The sequence below is a fragment of the Etheostoma spectabile genome, unplaced genomic scaffold, assembly GCF_008692095.1.
Source record: "Etheostoma spectabile isolate EspeVRDwgs_2016 unplaced genomic scaffold, UIUC_Espe_1.0 scaffold00002502, whole genome shotgun sequence".
Classification (NCBI taxonomy): domain Eukaryota; kingdom Metazoa; phylum Chordata; class Actinopteri; order Perciformes; family Percidae; genus Etheostoma; species Etheostoma spectabile.
Window position 1 is genome coordinate 1 of NW_022602904.1, and position 7,262 is coordinate 7,262.

The 7,262-nt window shown below is 40.1% G+C and overlaps 2 non-coding genes across 2 annotated transcripts; one reads left to right on the forward strand and one right to left on the reverse strand.

Annotated features, from left to right (window-relative positions):
* Positions 1-562: 562 nt before the first annotated feature.
* trnaw-cca (transfer RNA tryptophan (anticodon CCA)) lies at positions 563-634 on the forward strand. Its single transcript has one exon. It is a non-coding gene; the product is annotated as a tRNA-Trp (tRNA).
* Positions 635-4,870: 4,236 nt separating this feature from the next.
* trnaa-cgc (transfer RNA alanine (anticodon CGC)) lies at positions 4,871-4,942 on the reverse strand. Its single transcript has one exon. It is a non-coding gene; the product is annotated as a tRNA-Ala (tRNA).
* Positions 4,943-7,262: the final 2,320 nt, after the last annotated feature.

A 7,262-nucleotide genomic window follows, 5' to 3' on the forward strand; every position in this document is an offset into this window, starting at 1 on the left:
AGAGCTACGTGTTAAAATTGACTGGAATTCTCCTTTAATGAAAAGTCTATCTGCTTTGAAAAGATGTTCAATGCACCTCTCCATATTTCCTGACATTTGCCGTTACAATCAGATATGTCACTGGTAAAAATAGAACGTTGGCACATTAGGGAGCTGCGTTGGGAACCGGAGGGTCGCCAGTTCAAGTCCCCATGCGGACCAATTACGGAGTGTGGTTGGATGCACGTCAATCCTGGGAATGCCAGGTACCCCCCCCCCAACGCTCAAGGCGCTGGTCCAGCTGGTAGCCCACTCACTCTGACATCTCTCCATTAGTGCTTGAATAGATGTGTGTGTGTGTGTGAACAAAATGTACACAGAGTGTAAATTGTAATTTCCCCACTGGGGATCAATAAATATTATAGATTAAATTATATTATCAAAAAGAAAGATGATGTGTGTATGTATTATTCAAAAGAACATATAGGTATATAATGTATAGGCATATGTGGTATATGCCTTAAAAAGAACAGATGTGCATTAATCAAAAGGAAACATGATGTGTACATGAAGTTGACCAGCAGACCTCGTGGCGCAATGGTAGCGTGTCTGACTCCAGATCAGAAGGTTGCGTGTTCAAATCACGTCGGGGTCAGATGTCCTTACTGCAGTTCTCTCACGTGTGCATGATAGGTCCTGTGTGTGTGTATTACAGCCCTGTGTGTGTGTATAAACAGAGTGTAAATTATAATTTCCCCACTGAGGATCATTAAATTATATTAATCAATAAGAAGATGATGTGTATATGCATTAAATGGTGTAGATGGAACATCGTAAGCACCTTTGCAAAGCATTAAAGGATCAAAAGCATTCCTTTGATGTGCCAACATTCTATTTTTTACAGTGACATATCTGATTGGTGGAACTCCCTGTTACCATGGAAATGTTCACTGCACCTGCAACTCACCAACAGCCCCTATTCATGCTACTTTGACAAATTCTATGCTTTTCAGAATTTACATAAACAATTTTAAGTTTCTAAATAAAATAACTGTTAAAGAGATTATAAAACATCTATTAAGTTGTCAAATTCAGCTTCATTAAATTAACCCATTAAGTTTCCGCATAATGCATCAGTACTAATATCAAATTCCATTGTAGGTGCTTTCTGCATATTTTTCATCATTGACACTTAGGTAAATATATGTATCAGATAGCGGACCCAACTGAATGTGTAAGGATGTAAAATTATCTACTTAGTCACTCCACATTTTCATCTCAACAGAGTTGTGGGCTACACTGTGTTTTAATTGCTTTAAATATGCTAGTTTCATGTTTCTGTTTTATGTGATAAATGTGCTGGTTTACTGTAAAGTGTCATTGAGTACCTACCATGTAAAGCAATATATAAATAAAATGTATTATTATTTAGCCTTTGTCTTAAAGGGAGCAGAGGGAATTAATGTTCCTCAGGAAATGGACCCTAAGGACTTTAGTATGAAGGTAAATATGGTGCAAAAGTGAGAGCGCGCAGATGCGATGTGAGCACTTGTAAAATATGACTTGAGAGCGCGTAGATGCGATGTGAGCACTTGCAGAATAGGATTTGAGAGCTTGTAGCAAAACATCTGTACTCGTATTTTTTTTTCCCCCCACTTGATTCACTTTTTCCAGTACAACCACAACTCAGTGATTACAACCTCTCGAATCTGTCGCTGCAGTGTGCTCTCTCGCATCACACAGCGCGAGTCTGCGCTCTCGATTTTTGCAACACTTCGTACGGTACATTTGGTGCAAAACTACTTTGTACTTGAAGCTGTGGAGATGTGAGAGAGCAGAGGGGGGCGGGGCGGGATAAACCAATCGCCAATCAGAAGACAAAGCGCTCTTTTCCTGTTCTTCTTCATGTCGGCAGCAATCCACAATGGCCCAACAAGCCAGGGTAAGTTTATTTCAAAAGCTTCGTTTTGGTAACGTTACTGCGATTAACGAGTAAATAAATGATGACACCGACATCTCACATTCATAATAACGTGTTACGTTAGTAACAAAATAAGAGTCGATAAATGTACTTTGGCTAACATTAGCTAGCTCTAATTAGTAATGTTACTGTAGCTAGCTAGCTAAATGACGACGCTGTAGCGGAAATGTCCGTCATTTATTAGCATTATGCTAACACGGGAATTTGTGCTTTTATTTTTATAATTTGCAGTTTGCTAACTTTTGCTAACATCCTAAGGGGTATGGCTGTCGATGGCAATTGTTTATTGTGTTTAGATATGCCAAATTGAAATTATATTAGTGATTATGTTTAGTCAAGCTATGCAGCTGTCATTTGTTGCCATAACAACTCCAAACATCCTGGGCAGTGGCCGTCTAAAGGCAGAGGAAATAAATACGCTTTATACGTTTATGATTATGCTTTTTTTGTTATTGGCAGTAATACATGTTCTATTTTAATTTCTTTTGTTTGTTTAAGCAAAAATGTTTTATAATAATAGAGGTGTGGTTGATTGATTGATTGATTGATTGATATCTTTATTTCGAACATGCAAGAGAAAGTGTATACAAATAAAATAATATAAAAAGAAATAATAAAACAAAAATTAGAGAGAAACATAACAAACAAAGTATCCTTCTTTAACTCTATTACATGTGAGAAAAGGAGTAGGAAGAAGTAAAACTTATGTACTCCTACCCCTTTAATTCTTGCATTGCTTTACAATATTTATAATTATGTTGCTATATATATATATATATATATATATACACATACCTACACAAATACATACACACACACACATGTACATATACACACAATTACAGATACATACATATACATACATACATAGCCACATACATATACACATACACACACACACATATAATATATAGATATATATATACTACAACCTATACATACACACACATATATATACATATATACACACACACATACATACATACATATACACACACACTTTCTAAAACTAATTTCTTTGTACATTTTTTGAAAAGGAATATGTTTGGGCATTGCTTTAGGTTCTCATTTAGTTTGTTCCACAATTTAACTCCGCGCATTGATAAACATAATCTTTTCCTTGATGTTCTACATCTATTAATCTTAAATTTCCTCTTCCCCTTAAATCGTACCCTCCCTCCCTTTCAGTGAACATCTTTTGAATATTCCCAGGCAATAGGCTATTTCTTGCTTTGAACATGAATACTGCAGTTTGATATTTAATTAATCATGGTATTTTAGCAATTTAGACATTAGAAATAATGAATTTGTATGATCCCGAAATCCGGCATTGTGAATGATTCTTATTGCTCTTTTTTGCATAAGACTAGTGGCTGTAGTGAGTGTTGATAAGTGTTTCCCCAAACCTCTACACAGTAATTCAAATAAGGTAACAGTAGTGAGCAGTATAGGATGTGAAGTGATTTGGGTTCCAGAATGTGCTTAGCTCTTGCTAGGACTGAAATACTTCTACTTATTTCATCCATAAAAGAAGAAACTACAGTGTTCCTACCTCCTGTCAGTGTAATACAATACAGTACAAATACTACACTACAGGTGATAAATACTGTAAATAGAAACTGTAAAACATGTATGTTTAAAGTGCTTGGTGTGCTGTCTACCAGTCAGATTAGCACAGGAGGTAATATCTGTTGCAGCTCTTTTAAAGACTCTACCATAATACCTGCTGGAGATGCCAGGTCCTCATACATGTAAAGCATGAGCTCTACCACTGAGCTACATCCCCTGAAGATTTTGAAATTCTTTTGACTTTTTTCTGAGATAGACATAGACTTATCTTTATTAATCCTTTTGGGATGACTCCCGCAAGGAAATTGAAATATGCGGTGGCTTGAAATCAAACCTGGGCAAAATGCTTGCAATGCTATGGTATAAATCCTAGTCGAAAAGTAACACACCTGTTGCCTTTCTGCTGGACAATACAACGTTCACTGCAAATCTTGTAAGACAGATTGATAAGAAATACATTGGTGGAGACTGGTTGCTTCCAGTACCTATACACAATATTGTTTATGAAGGCACATCTGCGAGTTCGTATACTGTGATGTGTCATTAGTTTGCTACCACGCGTAAAGAATGGCTCTCGTTGTCAACAGGATTTGAACCTGCGCAGGGAGACCCCAATGGATATCTAGTCCATCGCCGTAACCGCTCGGCCACGACAACCTGTAAAGCAGCGCTATACCTGTTTGCACAAATGTACATAAACTTTTCAATTGGTTACTAGGAGTTCCCAGAAACTGGCAAAGGGAAAATCATAGTGCACTGCCTGTGTCTGTGGATCCTCGTGGAGGCAGCTTGATTGATTGATATGCTCCCTTATTTGTGCCATAGCAGAGATCTAATGTTTTGGGACAACACAATTTTCACTAAAAATCTTGTAACACATCTGGGCATTGAGACTCAAATACGCTCTACCACTGAGCTGCAGCCCCTAAAGATTTTCAGATTTTTTTTACTTTTTGTGAGATCACTAAATAAGAGAAGAGAAGAAACCTGGGTGGAATATGTAATGTTAATGTTGTTTATGGCTTCAAAACCTAGTGGTGGCTGGAAATCAGACCATGGCAAAATGCTTGTACTGCTATTGTATAAATCATAGATAAACAGTAACATCACTCATAGAAAGCTACTGCAATGCTGGGAGTCAAAACCAACTGCGTGGAAGGTAGCTACACTGACCACATCACTGGGAAATGCACTGCTCACTGCAAATCATGCAACACATCTGGTCATTGAGACTGATTTCTGCATTAACTGCCAGGAACGCAAGAAGGTTACTACAACCTACACCATCTTGCTATTCAAATTTGTTCAAACCTTCTCAATTGCTGAGACAGTAACACTTGTTGGAGATGCCAGGAATTGAACCCGGGGCCTCATACATGCGAAGCATGCGCTCTACCACTGAGCTACATCCCCTGAAGCTATTCAGCTTTCAAACATGTTTGTCAGTAGTCTTTTTCTCTGCTGGGGTTGTGTGTGTGTTGGTCTTCTTGTGACGCACACCCACCGCCATCATAGTCACGGTGGTGGTGGTTGTCGTCGTCGTGTTCGTCGCGGGCCTCTTGTGGGTTTTCTCGTTTTTGTACCTTGGCTTCAGCGGAGACATTGCGAGCGACACCGCCGCTCACGAGAATCCGATGCAGCTTCAACTCCAGAGTCAAACAACGGGCCATGCTGCAGCTACTCCCCGGCTGTGCCGAGCCACGTGCAACAAGTGCACAGGTCCAAAACAAGATGACGTGAAAAAAAATGACGACAACAAGAAGACAAATGTGTCTAAAGTGTATATTTTGTGTGTGTGTGTGTGTAATAAAAATAATTAGTAGACTGATGTCAAGCCTTTAGTTTTCTTTTTTAACCTCCCTTTCCATTCGCCTTTGCCTTTCCTGTTTTTACTACAACTACAAGCCACTGGCCAGAATCCCGGGGACTCAAAGGCAGGACGATGCGAGGGTAGCAGAACTAATCAGACCGATTGAGTGTACCACCAATGTCAAAGGTCCCTGGGACCCGAAGGACAATGTCGCGGGTCCTAGGGACCCGAAGGACAAGGCCACGGGTCCACGTGACCCGAAAGGACAATGCCACGGGTCCCAAGGACCCATAAGGCCATTGCCACGGGTCCCTGGAACTCGAAGGACAACATCAAGGGTCCCCAGGGACTCAAAGGCAGGACGATGCGAGGGTAGCAGAACTAATACGACCGATTGAGTGTACCACGGGTCCCTGGGACCCAAAGGACAATGTCAAGGGTGCCTGTGACCTGAAGGACAATGCCACGGGTCCCAAGGACCCATAAGGCCAATGCCACAGGTCCCTGGTACCCGAAGGACAACGTCAAGGGTCCCCGGGACCCAAGGACAATGACACAGGTCCTTGGGACCCAAAGGACAACTTCACGGGTCCCCGGGACCCAAACGACAACGTCATGGGTCCCCGGGACCCGTAGGACAACGTCAAGGGTCCCTGGGACCCGAAAAGGAACGTCAACGGTCCCCAGGACCCAAACGACAACGTTGTGGGTCCCAGGGACCCAAAGGACAATGCTACGACTCCCTGGAACCCAAAGTACAACGCCACGGGTCCCCGGGACCCGAAGGACAACACTATGGGTAAAACTGCATGGGTCCCCAGGATCCGAAGCACAACAGAAGGGTTAAGAAGTGCCTGGCTAGCTTAGTCGGTAGAGCATGAGACTCTTAATCTCAGGGTCGTGGGTTTCAAGCCCCACGTTGGGCGGTTGTGTTTTAGAGAGTGGGAATGCATGAGTTCTGCACCATATAAAGTGGCTGTATTTGGGTGGATCGGCTGTCAATCGCAAGATTAGCAGTTCTATCTACTAAAATGTGCTTGCATTCTACGATCATGGCCTGTGCTGACCTCCTGTTCCTCAGATCAAACTAAAGTGTGGTGACAATGCATGTTCAAATTCTAAAACTTCAACCTATTGTTCTAGAACTGCAGCTTAACATTCTAGAACTACAATGTAGCATTTTAGAACTGTAATTAACATTGTAGGACCGCAACTCTTAAAATTCTTCAACTTCAACCTATTGTTCCAGAACTGCAACTTAACATTCCAGAACTGCAGGTTACATTCTTGAAGTTTGACCTAACATTCTAGATCGACAGCTTAACATTATAGAAATTAAACCTAACATTTTAAACTACAACACAGCATTGTAGAACTGTAAGTAACATTTTAGGACCATAACTCTTAAAATTCTAAAACTACAACCTATTTTCTAGAACTCCAACCTAACATTCCAGAACTGCAGCTTAACATTCTCGAACTTAAACCTAACATTCTAGAACTAAATATTAACATTCTAGAACTCAAACCTAACGTTCAAGAACTGCAACTTACCATTCTAGAACTAAAATGTAACCTTTTAGAACTGTAAGTAACATTTTGGGACTGCAACTTACAAATATTCTAAAACTTCAACCTATTGTTCTTGAATTGCAACTTTACATTTATAATGGCAGCTTAACATTCTAGATATACAACATAACATTGTAGAACTGTAGGTAACATTTCAGGACCATGACTCTAAAAATTCTAAAACTACAACCTATTGTTCTACAACTGCAATTTAACATTCCAGAACTGCAGCTTAACATTCTTGAATTTAAACCTAACATTCTAGAACTGAATATTAACATTCTAGAACTCAAACCTAAAATTCTAGAACTACAACATAGCATTGTAAAACTGTAAGTAACATTTTAGGAC